This window comes from Ambystoma mexicanum, chromosome 5q, assembly GCF_040938575.1.
Source record: "Ambystoma mexicanum isolate Mex_15411 chromosome 5q, UKY_AmexF1_1, whole genome shotgun sequence".
NCBI lineage: Eukaryota > Metazoa > Chordata > Amphibia > Caudata > Ambystomatidae > Ambystoma > Ambystoma mexicanum.
Window position 1 is genome coordinate 375,162,718 of NC_090933.1, and position 19,560 is coordinate 375,182,277.

Here is a 19,560-nt window from a genome sequence, read left to right on the forward strand (position 1 = left end):
TATCAGTATTTCTTCCATGTCAATCATGCATAAAGGAGGAATCAAATGAAATAAATCTAAAATAGCAGCACGATTAAGACAAAATTGGCTTGGACAATAAAACAGACTTTGTTATCTCATCGCCATCCCATTCTCATTCTTATTATTAAACTGTGGCCCCATAAAGCTCTCAACCCTTGCTCATTGCTTTTAGAGAGGCACAGTTCCACCTCACTGATGAGGCCCAACCAGGCCGAAACACGTGTATGGGGTTGCTGTTGGTACTCTTGTTCGAATTGCCAGGCATTTCGGTGCTGGACTGCCCTTGGGCAGGGCAAACACTGATATGTAGTGGACACGTCTCTTCTGTGAAAGGATGGTGAGCTAAAGACTCTGGTTGAGACTCTAATCTGGGATATAGGCCGGTAGTAGAGACACTCCCAGAACCCCCCTTGTTTTTGCATATTAAGTAGCTTTGGGTTTTCACCCTAAATTACTAGGGTAATCCAGATGTGGAACCCTTGCTCACTGTTCTTAGAGAGGCACAGCTCCACCTCACTGACGAGGCCCAACCAATGCGGAAAAACGTGTCTGGGGTTGCTGTTGGTACTCTCATTCAGAAGAGAATTGCCAGGCATTTCGGTGCTGGACTGTCCTTGGGCAGGACAAAGACTGATATGTAGTGGAAATGTCTCTTCTGTGAAAGGATGGTGAGCTAAAAACTCTGTATGAGACTCTAACCCAGCATATAGGCCGGTAATAGAGAAACTCTCAGAACCCCCGTTGTTTTTTCATATTAAGTAGCTTTGGGTTTTCACCCTCAGTTACTAGGGTAATCCAGATGTGGAACCCTTGCTCACTGTTCTTAGAGAGGCACAGCTCCACCTCACTGACGAGGCACAACCATGCAGAAACACATGTCTGGGGTTGCTGTTGCTACTCTTGTTCAGAAGAGAATTGGCAGGCATTTTGGTGCTGGACTGCCCTTGGGCAGGACAAAGACTGATATCTAGTGGACATTTCGCAACTGTGAAAGGATGGTGAGCTAAAGACTCTGCTTGAGACTCTAACCCAGGATATGAGCCGGTATTAGAAAGACTCCCAGAACCCCCCTTGTTTTCCTATAATGCTCTCATGCCAGACCTTATGAGATCCCAAATTGGTCACGAGAGTTGCTCACGTGTTTGCATCTTTCATGCTATCTGTGGAGGGTAGTTGTGATGCTACTTCTTAAGCTAACCTTATCAAGAACAGGTGGATTCAACAACTCCTCCTTCAGTGGAGTTGAAAACAATGCTCAATCCCTCCAATGTTATCGAGTCTTCTGTGGTACTTGTTGGTGACCTATTTTTGGATTTATCAGAAGTCGCATCCTTGCATTGAAAAAAAAAGCTGTGTCTTGGTTTTTAATACAAGAGCCACATTGCTTAAGCTCACAGATTTGAAGTTTTTATTATAGCCATTTTTCCGATTAGAATGGTCTGGGTTGTCAGTCTCCCCAACTATAGTCATTGGAGATGCTTTAGCACAAGAGTTCCTCTTCTTATTTTTTCTTTTCATAGAAGGCTGCTCTGTGATGGATAATAGCCCCTCTCTATTTCCTTCAAGATCTACCATCGCAGAGCTGGAATGAATAATTTAAGAGCAAGCACCTTTTGTGGTCTCAGTAGTTTGGCATTGATGAGAATTTTAATTTTTTCCCAGTTTTTTTTCCTAGTGACTTTCTGCACTCTGTGCTCATCTTTGGCCTTGCTGTGTCCTCTAGCAGGAATGCTGGTTGACTTTGAAATCATGTCCCTAGAGTTAAGCAACCTAACGGATGCAAGAGCCACCTTCATTCTCTTACCAAAGCTCATCATTATCACTGCACCCGCACTCTGTATCTGGTATCCAGCAATTGGTCGGAGTGGTTACATGCACAGATTCAGGGTCCATCTCTATTTTCACTGACTCATTCGGAGTCTGAGAGATCTCTGTAATTTGGTCTAATACACTTCAAGCGATAATAGATAGAACGGCTCTAATTCCGAAGTACTGAACTATGCTATTTTAACAATGCAGAGTGCATTGATAATTCCTTGTGAATCTATTCAAACAATATAATGAAAGTGTTTAATAAGTAGTCCAACACCTGCATTTTCTTTCCGAGATTCATTTGGCTAAGGACATGCGTGAGGTATTCATTAAGTTACTCAATGTTGCAGTGGCCTTTGCATTAGCTTGGGTATTCCGCAAATCAGCATTGCTGCCAACATTGGTGTTTTCTCCATTGGTTAATAATTTACTCAAGCCCTCTCCCAAATCCAATTCTGATGAGGTGGAATTCGTTAGAGGCAGCTGAGGGCTACATAAACAGGCTTTTGTCCAATATATCACCATTGGCCAAGTGAACATTGAAGTCACGCGTTTCCAAGATCATGTGCACTTTTTGAATTGTTCAGTAGTAGATCTCCAGCTTGGGGGTAATCCGGACTGTGTTTGGAAGAAAAAAGAACGGTTTCCACAGATAAAAGCAGCGAAATAGAATCAGTCATTTGTTTTTCCAAGCAGGTCATGCAGTTATTTAGTTGCTCTTCCAGCTGAATGCTAGAAAGCACTTCTGAAGTTGGAACCAATTAATGCGTGATTTTGCAGCTAGGAAGCTTAGCTATCTTCTTACTAGGACAGATTTTACAGACCGTATGCTTGCCATTGTTTGATAAATTAGTTGTAACAGTTCTGTTTTTTTTCATTAGGGTATGTGATATGTAAGCTCACAGATTCCATTAAAAACTACTGAAAAAATGGAGTTAATGGTTCATAAAATTAAAAGCTTAAGCTATGTTGCACAGCGAATTTCGGTTACTATCTTCAACAAATCCACAAGTGAATAAAATGGTCAATATTAAGTATGTTTTTTTTACCACATGCCATCCTTTTCTGGCCCAGCACAGCACGCGCTCATGATTGTGACACATGCTTTATGTGCAGTTGTGACACATGCTATTAGCTGCATTAGCACGTTATTACAGTTGAACGAGTTGATAAAACAGGTGCAAAGATAAAAGGGTTACTAGGGGAGAACGAGGCCAGCTCGGGTTCAGATGGTCGCAATGAGTCATTGGAAGTGCTCTGGGGGCTGCAAGTCTCATCAAAATCATGTTTCTCTGCGTGGAATGTGTTCTTCACAGTGATTTTGAAAGAGCGCAGACAGATGAAGACTGCATGCAAAGTACACGCATTACATTGCTGGGACTTCAGAAGGATAACAGAGCTTTCTAAAAGTAATACAAATATGACGCCCAGGCTAAATGCTTTGGCTGCAAGCACGTGTCCTAAGGATGACTTCTCAGCAGCACAGGACGATAGTTAACGAGAATGCATTTTACACAATGCAAATCTTCAATAGAAGCGCATGATACTATTCAGTGCCCAGCACGGACTGAGTTAATAGTGATATCTTTTATTTTATTTTTTGTTTATTTTTTTTAGTGCCTCTGGTTACATTTAAAACCATTTTGTACAATTACATTAACAACCGTTAAAAACAATAAAGTCTAAAAAAAGTATCATAAGTCATCATAGACAACATTGCATAAATAGTAAAAAATTGATGAGATTATCATGAAGGAAAATACCATAAAATGTCCTTAAGACTTACAGCTGGAGGGGTTGTAATTTGACAGTAAACATACCACATTAACAGAACATAGTCGGGATCAATATCCTATGGGGCCGTGATCAATTTCTTGGCCGCCCTCTGCCAAACATGAAAATCTGACGCTACTGTTGTCAGGGCTCCGGCGCCAAAGATTGTGGCCCAAAACTGGTCAGAGGCATTGCTGTAGGCCTAATTGTACTCTGGAATCAGGGCCCACACTGGGTCACGATGTGGCGAATAGTCACCAGTTGCTTGCCACACAATCTACATGCTCTTTCGGCTCTAGGTACACCTACCGGTTCCATGTGTTAAAATCGCAGCAGAAATTGCTGTGGTTACAAAATATCATGGCACAAATGCTGTGGTTTTGCCGCCACAATCCATGTAAATGATGCGGGGGACAACCCAGCAACCCCAGACCCATTATACCATTTAAGAGGAGCGGGGGACACCCCCGCAGCCTCCGCTCCCCTTAAATGGTATAACGGGGTTCACCTTTACCAGTTCAAACCACAGCATTTTTGTTGCAATTTTTTTTATAGGCGACATTTCTGCCGCAATTTTATCACTGCATACCCACCTACACATGCCCCTGTGTTTTCAAATACAGGGAGAGTTTGAAGGCAAATGGCTGTGATGAATCTCATCAGCTTTGGAAGGCGCAGCTTAATCAAATAAGATTTTGGGAGACCGCATGTTAAGTCCTGACAGGAATATAACTCGAACTTGCGAAGGACAGCAAAATGGTCGAGGGCATGACCGTATCCGTATGGATGAATTTCCCCTCGATCCAAGGCAGATAAAAATCCAGCCACTTCTCTGGGACCCTGTCTATGCCCATCTCCACCAAGCATTGTTTGGCCATCCTTTCGAAACCTCTATATCATATACTCTTTGAGAAACTCTTCGATTGTGTCTCTGTTTGTCCTAGTAATGAGGCAACATCGAAATTGCTGTAGTGCATCTTAGCCGAAAATGTAATAGCTGCCAACTTCCACAGCATTAATAAGGAAGAGAGGCCCAACTCCAACTGGATAGCCTCCACCGGGACACGACCAGAGACTCCGAGTAGTGATTGCAGAATGTTTTGTTTGTTTGTTTTTTGTTTTATTCATTTGTAATGTGCTCCAGACCCAGTGGTATCAGGGCGCAGGAGCATCACGAATATTCTCAGCTTGGTTACAGTGCTGTATAGTAATTTACAGGCATGAACATAGGTAAGTACAGGTACAAGAACAAGGCAAAAACATTAAAATGGAATTAATAAACTGTACATATGGAAGGCAAGCATAGGTGAGGTTAACGGTCATTTTCCTTTATCCACTGAATGTAGTTGCGCCTAAAGTGGGGATAGGTTTGAGGTGTCCTTAAGGTAAGTGGCAGGGAGTTCTAATGTTGGGCTGCTTTCACTCGGAAGCTATTACCACCAGTTTTGGTTAGTTTAAATCTGGGGGGACTGTGAGTAGATTGGAATTCGCAGTTCTGGTAGATCGCTTAGGGACATATCGCTGAAATCTGTCAACAAGGTAGTGAGGGGTGCGTTATTGAAGCATTTGTGCGTTAGAGAAACTACCTTGAGCATGATTTTGTCGGTTGTGGCGAGCCAGTTGCGGGCTCTCCTAAAATTGGAGATGTGTTCTTTTTTGGAGATTCTCAGAGAAGCTCTGAGAGCATTACTCTGCAAAATATGGATTTTGTTTGTGACATATTTATTGACTCCAACATATAGGGCGTTACAATAATCCAGTTTTGACAAGATTAAGGCACTGGCTAAGGTAGTGCAGCTCTGGGTGGGAAGGAAGGGTTTACCTGCTCTTATTAATTTACAGGTGTAGGCTGTAGAGGAGGCCATGGAGCTAACCTGTTTGCGGAAGGATAGGGTGGCGTCTAGATAGAACCCTAGCGTTTTAACTTCTTTGGCTACATTATTAAGATTACCATCTATACTAAAGCTAGCATATTTGTAATTCAGTTTATTTAAGTTAGGGGTGGAACCAAGAATGATGAGCTCGGTCTTGTCATCATTCAGGCATAGACTATGAGAAGCCATCCATGCCTGGATGATGAGGCACACCCTGTTCACCAAATCCAAATCCTTGTTGTAATCTCCCATCAGCGGGATGAGGATCTGGGTGGGTATCATCGACATAGTTAGTGTAGGTGATACCCAGACCATCAAGATCATCAAACAGGGGCTTTGTGAACACGTTGTACAAAGTGGGGGAGACAAATGACCCCTGAGGAACCCCGCAGGTTATGGGGTAGGGTCAGTGGAGGCTAAAGTAGAGAAGACACGCATAGACCTGTTGTTGAGGAAGGATTCAATCCAGCCGATAGCCTCTTGCGAGAAGTGGGCTGCCGAGTCTAGGTGGTTGCAGAGAACTTTGTGGACTACTAAATCAAATGCTGCTGAAAGGTCAAGTATAAGTGGTAGAGCAGTTTTCCCATTGTCTCTTAGAGTATCAATTTGTGCCTTAAGGTCGATGAGTGCAGTCTCTGTCCCGTGCTGGGATCTAAAGCCTGACTGACGGATTCCCAGGAGGTGTTTTTATTCTAGGTATTGTTGTATTTGCAGATAGGCTGTCTTATCTAGTGTTTTGAGAAGGAAGGGGGCGGTGGTGATGGGCCTGTAGTTAGTGGGTATCGAGGGGTTTAAGGAGGGTTTTTTGAGTAGCAGCGGGAGGACCCATGACTCTTTGAGATTGCCGGGGATGGTCCCTGAGGAGAAGGAGGAGTAGATGAGCTTGGTGATGAAGGGTGAGAGGTCTCTGGCAGCATCTTTGATGATTTTTGAGGGGCAGGGTTCACCCTGGCAGTTTGAAGGCTTGAGGCTAAGAATCATTTTTTTGACCTCTAACGTGTAAACTTTGAAAAAGCTAAAGCGAAGGGGGGGAGGGGTTAGGTGTGGAGCTTAGGGGGTCAGGGGTGGTGTTAGATACATGGGCTGTGCAGCTGAGAGATTCTTTTTTATTATTGTTTTTGGCTTGTAGGCCTGCAACTTTATTAGAGAGGGCATTTTGGACGCTGGTGCACCATTGTTTATCTTTCACACAGGTGTCAGGGACTGGAATGGGTGTTTCCAGCTCTTTAAGGATAGTAAACAATTATTTTATGCTGGAGTTAGCTTGCGATATTCTCAGGTTGTAGGACTCCTGTTTGGCAATTATGATTTTTTTATTTTTATTTTTAGAGTGCAGATATTTTGTTGAAGTTCATCTTATTATTATCCGAGGGAGATTTTCTCCAAGCCTGTTCACTTTTACATTTTTCTATTCTGAGAGATTTCAGGTAAGGGGAGAACCATGTGTTCAAATGTTTTTTAGGTTTGCTTTTTCTGAGTTTTAGCGGAGCGATGGAGTCTAGAGCTGATCTCATGATTTTGTTGTAGTCATCTACAAGGCAGTGAGGGTTGGAGGTTTCTGATAGTGAGTTCAGGGTCGGGAGAATAAGGGGGATGAGTTTTTCAGCTGTAATGTTTTCTTATTTCTCGTTGGGATGGCTGTAGCTAGTGAATTATTAGTGGTAGTCGGGGTTGAGGCCTCAAAGGAAAAGGTAAGGAAATGGTGGTCAGACCAAAGCTGGGCCAAGATGGCGGTGATGGAGGCCAGCAATTATAGTCCGCCACCCAGTCGAGGGTTCTCCCCTTATTGTGGGTGGGGAGGGTCACTCTTTGGTTAAATCCTAACTCAGATAAGGGGTTGTCAATAAGGGTGGCCTGAGGGTCATTGGGGTCTTTAAAGCCTAAGTTAAAGTCACCTAGGAGAAGGCTCCGGGACGAGTTATTTAAGTTATTAGTGAGGATGGTTATAAGGTCTTCCTCAAATGAGCCTAGAGGGCCGGGGGGTCTGTAGAGTAAATAAATGGTGAGGGTTTGAGAGTTGGCAATGGGCAGTTTAGCTATTAGCGATTCACAAGAAGTGGAGTGAGTTTTGGCAATTATGGTGAGGCCTCTGACTCTGGATTCTGTTCTCTCTGCTCTAAAGAAAGTGTAATCATCCGCGATGGCTTGCATAAGGGCTGGGCTAGCAGCTGCATGGGGCCTGGATGTAGTGATGGTTAAAAAGTCTAGTTTTTCTTCTAGTATAAGGTCTGCTATATCTGTAGCATGGGCTACTAAGGAGCGTGCATTTATTAAGGCACCTCTAATAGGAGGGATGATGATTTTGTTGGGAGTTTGTAGAGTGACTGTATTGTAAGGCTTGTGCTTGACATTGGTGTTGATTGGGTTGAGCGTGAGCCTGCTCACTGGACGGAAGGTAGGTGTGTCTATGTACTAAGGTATAGTCCAATTGGTCAGTATAGAGTGGGGGTATCCCTGGCACGAGGTTCGTATAGTTTGGGTAGCTGGCATGGAGTCTGGAGTTTCTGCCAGACGGACTGCAAGGGATAGACAAGTAGGGTAGTGAAGAAGGGTCGGGGAGCGGTGAAGGCAGATGGGTGGTAGTCATGTTATCGGAGGGTAGGGTGTCTGTGGAGGTAAGGGTGAAGATTGGGCTTAAATAACTGGATAAGTGGATTAAATGGAGAATTACTCTCAATAGGACTGAGTAAATACCTGGTAGATACATTGTGTTAATAATTGGTAATACCGGGAGATCTGGTCATACAAGTGTAGCGCTGCAGCACATCAGAACAGGGCAACTCAGTTGTAGCGCTTCAGTGCGGTAGCAGTCAAGGCAATTCAATATTGGTGCAACAATCAAAATGTCAGCAGACAGGCAGTTCGGTTATGGAGATTCAACGCTTTAGCAGTTCAAGGCAATTCAGTTACCTTGTCTAGGTTTGCTTCCAATCTAGGGAGACAATCCACTGCCCATAAGGGGAATACCTCCAGGGCATAAAGAACGCTTCGAATAACCGAGACCCTTCCCTATAGGCCATGATCTTAGCATCAAGTGAGCACCCTCCCTGAGAGTCAATGATTCTTTTGTGGTACCGCCATTTAGCCCATGCCCTATGCGTAATCCCTGTGCCCAATTCCTGCTGGGATAAGCATGGTCTGACGGGTACTCCTAAGTATCGATATTCTGTAACCTGCTCCAACATTACTTCCCCCAGCCTCCAAACAAACAGGGTACACCATATGCGCCCTTCCCATTTATTATTCCCATTATTTTAGTTTTGGCTACATTGGGTAGAAGGCCATGATTTATTTTATTTTTATTTTTACATTTGTATAGCACACAAAACAGCCCATGGGCAGTTTTGTGCCCATGATCAGTGGCACAGGTGTGTAGAGCATTAAGGGATTGTTACAATTCGAGAGGTGTACGTTCTAAGATTACCATATTGTCTGCGTATAGCAAACAAGGGAAATTGACCTTTCCTTATCATGGAGGTTGGTTCTCGGTTCCTCTCAGAATTAAGCAGGTAGCTCTGATGTATATAGATTGTATAGTAAGGGGGCCAGAGGGCACCCTTGTTTCAAATCCTGTATCGTGTTAAAGGAGCCCAACAGAACCCCCTCCTGGGACAATCTGATCCTAACCTTCTTGTCACTATAGAGTGACATAATGAAATAAAGGAGTGATGAATCTATGCCCCATTCTTCCATCTTTCCCCAAAGTTGCACTCTAATTACACTATCAAAGGCTGCTGAATAGTCAATGAAGTCAATGAAGCATAGATATAACACTGCAGGTAATAGTGTCATCACAGAAGATTGCATAGATAGCTCACAGTCTTAGTGCTAGCCTCTGTAGAGGAGGTCTCAAGTATAGCCTGCACTGCAACCGCACATTTTGAAGCCAGGAAAGTTCATACCGGTATATGGGACAAATGATGAGCAAATAAACCAACAGAGAGCCGCAGTGGGGCTCTGTCCAGTACCTATCAGACGAACAGCACCTATTGAAGTACCAGTACCAAGAAAATCATGGATAGTAAGGTATCCATTGAGGAAGCCATATCAACCAATAAAATGAAATGAAGATCGCCTGAGTACAGTCCCAGAAGAAACCAAGAGGGTCTTGATGAAAGACGAATGGTGACGTCACGAGAACCCGGACTGACCCACATATATAAGAAATGATGACCAGAGAATGACGTAAAGAGACGAAACGCCATGAGACAAGGATAACGTGAACCTAAAGTGAAAGGACGATGTCAAATGTAAGTAGCTTAAGCCACGAGCAAAGTGAAGATATTCAACCAAGTTTACACATGTACATTTGCTTGGAACCGCAAGAAAGCTAAGAAAATCGTGCGGCTTGCTATGCTTAGTAGAAAGATAGTGCAGCAAGCGCACTATACATAATCTACCTCAAAGAAGTACGTTATAAAAGTATACTTCCACTTTGCACAAGAAGCAGAATCAACCAAAAGGTTAGTAAAAGGCTGCACAAGAAGAGTTTCATGTTTGGTGAAATCGAGACTACAGCGGCAGAAACGAAACTCAGCAGAGGCACACCGTGCCTGGAGAACCAATGTGGTATCTGTCAAGATGGATGAACAGTGGCTACAATTCATCGAAGCAAAGAACAGAATACACTGCTCTGAAGGGCCAAGGTAAGAAGCCAGAGGAGGAGGTGGGTGAAACGAAAGTCAAACACACACATTGTACAAAGAAGAGGCAAATTCACGGTGTATGAACCACGTGACCAGCTGAGCAAGAAGAAGTAAGCCTTTCACACCTACACATGGAGCCATATCTTACCCATCCTCCTTAAACTTTCTCAGACCATGAGGCAGACACAAGGACAAACTACAAGGCAGTAATTGACACACGGCCACTAAGGTGATGAATGGCTGTAACATAAATTGAAGGAAAGCTGGGGTACAGGCTTACTCCCTGCACCTGGTCTCATTATTCTGCATGCTGCTAAGCGAAGTGGAAACGTACGGGTGGGGTTGGTGCCAACCCAATCACAAGGGACCAAGTAATCTAGGGTCCTATAGTTAGTAAAACCAATGAGACGATGTACTTTTAGTGAAGTCTACAGTAGCTAGATTGATGGTAGGGTTTAGATGCGCAACATGACAGGGTTTACTCAACCCCCTTACTCCGTTACCATATACAGATATAGTACCTATAGGAAAGTTACCTACCTTGAACAAATAGAATTGTATGCCAACTTTTAGGCTATACACGTCAATGATGACTGGTTTTCAGTATGAATGTTATGATTTTTATGACGTTCGTTGGAGTTGGGAAGCGAGAAGGAAGATCACGCATCCGCTGATGTTCATGAGACTCCCCGTTTTTTGGACTTATCATTAAACGGAGTCCCTTTGCCAAATCGTTGTGTTGTCATTATTGATTTGGTGTTAATGTATTTATTCTGCACCCCCATCCACCTCACGGGTACTGCTATCTTGTCTTAAAGTGCTCATGGGCAAACCCTGACAGTATGGGCCAGTTGGATGTCCCGGAGCACACTTGGTAGCAGAGATTGATTGTTATCGATTATCGATTAGAATAAGACACCCATTGACCATCGACATAAAGTAACTCTAGGTCCTCGGTAATATCACAAGTCCTTTGCCATCCGGCTGAGTAGACTTTGAAGGTCCCCGTAGACAGTGGTAGAATAAAATTAAAATCTGCAGAACGAGGTCTGAAGGTACCTGTGCTTCACCACATAACCCCTTCCCACTCCTACGGGCAGCTAAGCGGGTGAATGGCCGGAGAAGGCGGTGACGAAGGCGGTGATCCCGAGCATCCAGAGAGGAAACATGCGGACGGTGAGTGAAAAAGACATGGGGGCCGATTCATGGAACAAATGTGCACCGAAAATTGTGGCGCAAGCTGGCGCATGAGTGAAAAAGCTAGCGCACGCGTGTGATTCATGGAAGGGCCTGCCCGTATTTTCCCCGGGATGTGAGCCAAATCCATGCTTGGTGCACACGGGCGCACACGTCATTGCAACATCCAGAACGCCATGCGTGACACGCACAGCGAGAGTGCACAACGTTAGCGCACACACCAAAAAGGAGGCGGAACACGGGGCGGAACGCGCGGAATGGGGAACAACATGTGAAAATAAAGGCGTAACTGGGGATGTACTGCTGGGAAGTACATGGAACGCCCACACGCATGCGAACCACACGTAGACATGGAATCGAATAGGGGAAACCTGCGCACGGTCAAAGACATGCACAGGCCTAAACACGTCCGCCATGCGAAGGCAGGCGGAAGGGTCCCTACGCATTACAAAAGTGTGCGCAAACAACAAACATGTATATACAGCTATGATGAATGTCCCATTCTGTGGCCCCCTAGGAGAAATGACGTGTCATGCAACGTTCAGGCATCCCAAAAAAGCAAGAAAAAGAGATAAGCAACCCCTGTAGCCCACGTGCGTGTAAAAAAACACACGCAGTACGCTGTGGCAGCCAGGAACACAAAAAATACGTACGTGATCAACACGCAGGCTAGTATGCCCGGAAGAAAGGGGTACGCGACAAACAGGGACAGCCACATTATGAAAAATAGCATGTGCGACTCACCGTCTGCCTTGCGGGTAGAAGAAGAACGCGTAGCCAACACCCACACCAAAAGAAGAAGTACGCACTGTAGCCACTGTGAAGTAATCGCGTGTGAACCCCTACGCCTGGAAAACACACGCACCGCTTTCCACGAAAAGCAGGTACAGAGCGATGGAAACCCACGTGGGACCTTCAACTCGTGCCAGGGAAACAACCGCGCGCACATTACTCCACCTAGGCGCTTACACGGCAGGGGCCTGTCTCGGAATTCACGCAAACCTGGTGTTTTTCACGTGCCAACGCACTCTGTATCAAGCTGGCCACGCGACAACACACGGAAGACCACACTCCTGCTCAGAAGGCCTTTCCCAGAGCCACGAGCTGACTCCCACTAGCCATCTGCTGCTGTCTGCCTGCCTGCTGCCGGGTGCCCTGCTATTTGGTGCCTGCACGTCAGCCATCTGAAGGGGTCCAGAAGCTGTGACTACCCCTGCTGGAACAGAAGACTCCTGACTGAAGTTCCATCGCTCTACAGCCCAGCACCAGGACCCAGTTGCCCACCCACACCTGCCTCGGGGGTCGCCATGTCGGGGCAAACACCATCAGAGACCACTGGCGACCCCCCGCCAGAGAGGCAGAGGGCTACCAGCTTCAGTGCCGCAGAAGTTGGTATCCTGGTGGAGCAAGTTCCTGTGAATTATGATGCCCTCTCCGGAAGACCACGCGCCGACAATGATGGACGGAAGAGCATCTGGAAGGGCATCGTGGCTGCCATCAACGTAGAGGGGGTGGCAGCCCGCAACATGCGACACATGCGGAAGTGCTGGGAGGACTTCATGTCAGGACCCTCAGTAAGGCCCGGCGCCTCTTGGAGGCAACGGATGCAGAGGGGTGCTGGGTCCGCCTTACCGATGACCAGATGAGGGTCCTGGAAGATATGCGCACAGCGCTTCACCTCCAGGTCCTTGAGAGGCATACCCGTCCGGAGTCGAGCAGTAAGTGTCCATGTGTACCAATTGGACGCAGTGCATGTTGAGGTGTGCCAGGTGTGTGCAGCTTGGACATATGTCTTGAAAGGCCCATGTAGGGATGTGTATGGGCAGGGACATGAGCCTGCCGCATGTGAGTCCAGTCATGTGTGAGGCACATCAATGGTGTATGTGTTAAAATGCATGATGCACAAATGCATGTGGGGATGCACACATGTTAGCATTTCTGTGTATGTACTATGGCATGGTTGGGGTGTGACACATGGATGCTGGTTCCACCTTCAAGTATGTGCACGGCATACATGTGCGTGTGTGTATTTGACATGTGTGCAAATGTGATACGGCATGGATGCATGTGACACAGATATGTAGGAACCCGATTGGCAGATGTGACATAGTTGCCGATGATTGCACTGTTACAGGTGGTGGAGATGTACAGATGCATGTCTGTCTGGTGGCTTGTGTGCATGTGTTCGGCACTCCCCGTGTTGCATGTGACGTCAGGCTAACCTTCTGATGTTCATGCTGTTGTATGTGTATGGATGCTGCTGCCTGCTGCACGATTCTTGTTAGTTTGCGCATGTGTGTGGGTTCAATTGATATGTGTGTTGGGGAGTGTGATGCCAACTGTGAAGTTTGAGACTGCCACTCATGTGCAACTGTCATGTGTGTATCAGACCATTGTACAGTGTGCTGATGCTTGTGTTCTGTCTCTCCCTGTCTGCAGCGTCAACTGATGAAGAGGGCGGAGATGGTGCTGTGGAGCATAGCGGCAGGGATCCCACCGCCAGCAGGAGACGTTAGGCCCAGCTCCCCTCCCAGGTTGTCATCTCTTCGGGGAGTGAGGAGTCTGGTGCCGCGCCCGCGGCTGCAGCTGCCGAGGGAAGGTCCAAGAGGCGTAGGTTGGAGGTGAACTCCTCGGCAGCAGAAGGGGCAGCTGAGCCCCCACAGGGGCCTATGGAGGAAGATGGCACAGAGTCATCCAGGTTGGTGGGCGGTTCAGTTGAGGAGGAGGCCATGGAAGGCCCATGTACGGGGCTTGGAGGGGGGATTACACTGGTGCTAGTGGTGCAGTCCAGGGGCAGGGACAAGAGGCAGCACAGGCTGCCGTGGAGGTGCCTGTGTGTAATCATGTCCCTGTTCCTGTGACTGCATCATCCGGCACCAGCATGGATGCCTCCGTCCAGACCTGTTTTTAGGGAGGGGATGCGCACGCAACAACTGGCCTTCCTCTCCCTGCAGATTTGGCAATCCGGGACCGTGTTGAGCCTGTCCTAGCTGGTGTGGCGTTGCGTCAAAGTGGTATTCGGGATGATGTGCAGGGTTCTCGTGAGGACAATTCACTTCATTTTGAATACCTCATTGACCCCATCGACCTACTAGGATGGGTCAGCAAGGCTTGGTTCCTCAGTGTGCTGGAACTTATGGCGACCCCCTCCTCAACTAAACTCCCATGCATCAGTCGTCCTCCGTGCCATCTTCCTGCCCAAGTATCACCTGGGCACCATGTGGAGCTGCCCCTTACCCAGCGGACAGGCTGGCGAAGGACACATCCCTGCCACAGTCGGGAGTCGGAGGTCCAGGAGGGGTGGCCACTGCAACAACTGGCCCCCAAAATGAGGAGGACGTGCAGGCATCGACAGGCAGGGCAAATGCACGGCAGCCGAAGGCTGAAGGTGGGAGCGATGATGGCTAGGGGCCATCAACAACATCACAGGGGCAGGCATCGGCCGGAGGGCAGGAGGACCCTGGATTGGGAGGGTCTTCTGTGTGGCAGCGGTTGGGCCAGTAAATAGATTCTGTGCGGCAGTGGGCGGAAGAGGCACGGCTCACTATGGTCAGGGCTGAGAACTCCATGCGCAGGGCATTGAAGCGGGCTGAGTGCCTCCAGGCAACCCGCAGGGAGTTGGAGAAGGCCATGGCTGCATTCCTGCGAGACCTCGAGGCCAGGGGCTCCCAAGTGCATGGTGCCATGTGGCCTGCCTGCGGGTCATGGCCAGGGGTGATGGGCTGCCTGCGGGCATGCCCAGGGGTGATGGGTTGCCTGCAGGTCATGGCCAGGGGTGATGGGCTGCCTGCGGGCATGCCCAGGGGTGAAGTGGCTACCTGCGGGGAATTGGGAGGGGGGTGGGGGACACCCAGGAGGGCACACAATGCCAAATGGCATGTGAAACTCCCCGCACACCCCAGGAATACACATACCCAGGCCAATCGCGTGTAAAACTACACGCGCACCCCGAAATACACGTACCCAGGCCAATCTCATGTGAAACTCCATGCGCACCCCCGAAATAAACGTACCCAGGCCAATCATGTGTAAAACAACACGCGCACCCCCAAAATACACGTACCGAGGTCAATCGCGTGTTCAACTCCACACGCACCCCCGAAATACACGTACCCAGGCCAATCGCGTGTGAAACTCCATGTGCACCCCAGAAATACACGTACCCAGGCCAATCGTGTGTGAAAATCCCCACACACCCCCGAAATACATGTACCCAGGCCAATCGCATGTGAAACTCCACGCGCACCCCCGAAATACACCTACCCAGGCCAAGCGCGTGTGAAAATCCCCGTGCACACCAAGAATACGTACAGGCAACCCATGCACCATCCCCATGTAACGCAAGGAGGCGGGAAAACAAAATATAGTCAGAGATAGAGTAGAATGTGTGTGTGTATATATATATATATGTATATATATATATATATATATATATATATATATATATTCAGTCAACAAACTTTGTTAAAGGGACGTTATGGTTAAGTTGCGCTACTAAAAACCTATGAAATTCAGTGAAAAAACTTTGTTAAAGGAACGTTATGGTTAAGTTGCGCTACTAAAAACCTATGAAATTCAGTGAAAAAAACTTTGTTAAACGGACGTTATGGTTCCAAGTAAAACCGCAAAACCCCTGAAATTCGCCAGTTATGGTAAGCTAAGCAACCATAACTCGCGCCACCACCGGGCACCACCGGGCACTGCTATGACTAACACCCACGACATAAAAGATAACATCACAAATGTAATTGATGACATCACTGATGACATCACATGTGTATGTACTTTTCATGAGTATACCTGTCCGTACTGTTCGCTAGCAAGTTGAAACTGTTCTAAGAACACACGCGGTGTTCTGAAATGTTCATAAATAAATGAAAATGGAGGTGACCTGAGGACGCTATGTCTGTCCGTATTGTTCGCAAGGAAGTTAAACTGTTCTAAGAAGAAACGGCTGTCCGTAACTATTCGTTTGATGTGTGACACACTTTTAATTAGTTCAGGACCCGGACAGTGTCCGTAGAACATCAACGCGCATGCGCAATCCAATGTCCGTGCATTTGGTGTCCTGCGGACAGCCGCTTCCTTCGCGAACATGTTCGCGAAGCGATCATATGACTGTGCCCACGCTGATCGCGTGTTCTGAATGTGGACGCTGTTCGTGTCCCCGAACAATTCAAAAGTACTTTTTCAAGTAATCCACAATATTACTCAATAAAAACTCACCATAGCACAAGTCCCATATCCTAATCCTGAGTTTCTACATACTTTTTGAAACCTTTTTAACCTTTTTTTGTGTTCGATCTGTCCGCGGACAGTGCGCATGTCCGCAAACCACATACAAGCACCCCTATAAAAGACCACGCCCTAGAGCTTATTCTCATGGTGTTTCTGGCTATTCTTCAGAGCACAGCTATTTTTCCTGCAACTTGCAGATTATACCATCATCGAGATGGCATCCATGGCTGCACTACTGCCACCTGGTGCTGCACCTGCTTCAGCACCACCCCCACCCCCTCCACCACCACCACCTACCCAAGGGACTGAAGAGGGGAACAGGAGTGAGGATGCAGAGGAGGAAGAAGAGGATGATGAGAATGAGGTAGTGGAAATCCCTACTACCCGCACTCGGCGTGATTCTTGGGTGTGGCGGTTATTTACCATTCATGGGAATGGTCCTAAGGCTCATGCGAACCGAGTCACCTGCAATGAGTGCAAAATGGTACTCAGTCGCAGGAGGCGTGGCTCGTATAGCTTTGGGACCACCACCATGAAGCGACACCTCAAGTCATTCCACACTGGGGCCGTTCGCAAGGTTGTACCTTGTGAGGAGCGTAGCAGGTTGAGTTCCTCTACTTCATCCTCCGTTTCTGATCCTGTCACCACAAGGAACACTCCTGTGGGACAGCGTCTTCCTCAAGCTGCCTCACAGGCCATACGCAATGCTGATGACCCTTACCTTTTGAGGGTCACAGTTGTGTGTATGTACTGCGACGCAGTACTCTGCAGGGGGGAGTGACTTCGCAGTGCTTTTGAGACTATCGTCTCAGAGCACAAGAAGACCTGCTCACTACCCAAATAAAACCCACTCTACATCTTCCTCTCTCAGCTCGCCCTTTCTTATCCCTGTGGTTGGTGTCCCCCCTTTACCCTCCTTTCCTCTCCTCTCCTAGTGTGTCGTGTATAAAAAAAACAAAAAAATATAAAATAACAAAAATCCCAAAAAAATAAGGCTCTTTTCAGAGCCGCCTTTCACGGTTAAAAAATAGAAGTGAAAATAAATGAAGCAGGGCCCTTTGTATTTTTTAGAAGTCTGCAGACAGTCCGCGGACATCTAAAATATTGGGGTGCTACCCTATCATAACCATTGCAATTTTCTCTGGGAGGAAGTGGTGGCTCAGAAAAGAGCCTTTGGGAGGTGCTTGTGTTTCAAAAATTATAAATACTCAACACCTACTTCAAAATGGATGCTGTCATTCTAAAAAAGGTTGCAATGCATTTTGTATGTTTCTTAGAAAAATCTGATTGCCAGCATAAGTTAGATGTACTCCATCTCTGCGAACAATGTATGTACTACGAAACATAATATTTTCATTGTGAAAAGAAGACATGCTAAAATCTCTTAGAAAGGCACCAACAGCCTTATTGACATTGCGCCTTGCTTTCTCCATTTGTGGACCAAATGAAGAAGAACAAAGCCACATTTGTCTATGCGCAATCCGTGAAAAAATTACATGAGAATTTGGAAACATGTCCATGACCTTCCCAAGTCCTTCTTTCATTGCAAATTGCAAAGAAATTCCAGACACATGTCCTAAACTGTTCCCTCCACAATGAATTATAATTATATCTGGATGTTGCTCTGTCTCCAAAGTAGCACAGAGAGGTAAGAAGTCCAACCACTTCATTCCACGTACTCCATGCCAGTGTACTTCCACATGTGGGATTCCAAGATCTACAGCTACTCCACAGGTTTCTGCATGCACCTTCAACCAATGTATCCATGAGTCTCCCAAAATCCAAACCATCTGTTTTTTGAAACACACAGCTATAGCTATCTGTTCTTCTCTCAGCAAAAAGAGTATCTGAGAAACTCTCTCTTGGCACAACACACCCACTAAACGTTCCTAACCAATCACTTTCTGTGCTGATTCTCATTTGCATGACTTTCCAACCCAAAAATCCCCGGATGTAACGCCGATGTTCGCGAACTACTGCCATGTCCGCGGACATATCGCAACATGGACAGCCCTTCTACCATTTCCACTTCACTCTCTGTGCCATTCCCTCATTGGATGTAGCTAAGAAGTCACATGACCATCCACCAATCACATTCAAGACCTCTACATCTAACTGCATCATCATAGATCAGCACTGCAAATGTACTGTGAATCTCTCTGAGTACAAGTGTCATATCATTGGCAAGCACCATCTACAAGAAATACTGTACAAGTCTCCAAGATTTCTACTTGTAGCTCCAGGCATATCCATATGCATGAATACAAACTACAGGTATGCATATTTTCTTTACAGTACATGAACACATTTTCTAACTGACTTTTAGCTTGTATAATATGTAAAATGAATCTACTGTCTTTTTTTCAATCTTCTAAAATCAACTGTCACTTACAAACCTTTATACAAATTTAATTTCTTTATACACACACACACACTCAAATCATGTTAAACTAACATTTTTTAAATAAAATATATAGACTACATATAGTCAAACAAAATTGCATGCACACTCTATGTTCAAATCTCAAACAATAATATTTGTACAATTACATATTTTTTTATTTCTTAATTTATTTAATTACTTGCATTTATATAGGACAAGGAGCCCATGACATTGAGGCACTATTACTTGGAAGAGCTTAGTAACAAGAATAGTGGTATTCAGTGGTACATTCTGAATTTCACAAGGCATAGTAAAGATATTTTGTTTGCTACAGTTAGTCATTGTAATACAATTTATTAATTAAGAACATATGATATGTATTCAACTGGAGCGACGTATCTTATGTAAACAAGATAGTTTTAATGGTTTTGAAGAAGGCGCTGAGGATTTCAATTAAAAAAGAGAATGTCTAAATTAAAAACAGTGCTATATACAAACAAAATTACTAATTTGTTTCTTTTACAATTGCAGTGAAGACCATTCTCGTGAAACGAAGCAGCCGAATTTGAAGTACAAAGAACAACTAAGAAGTAACCTGCTCATTTTAGAAAAAAGT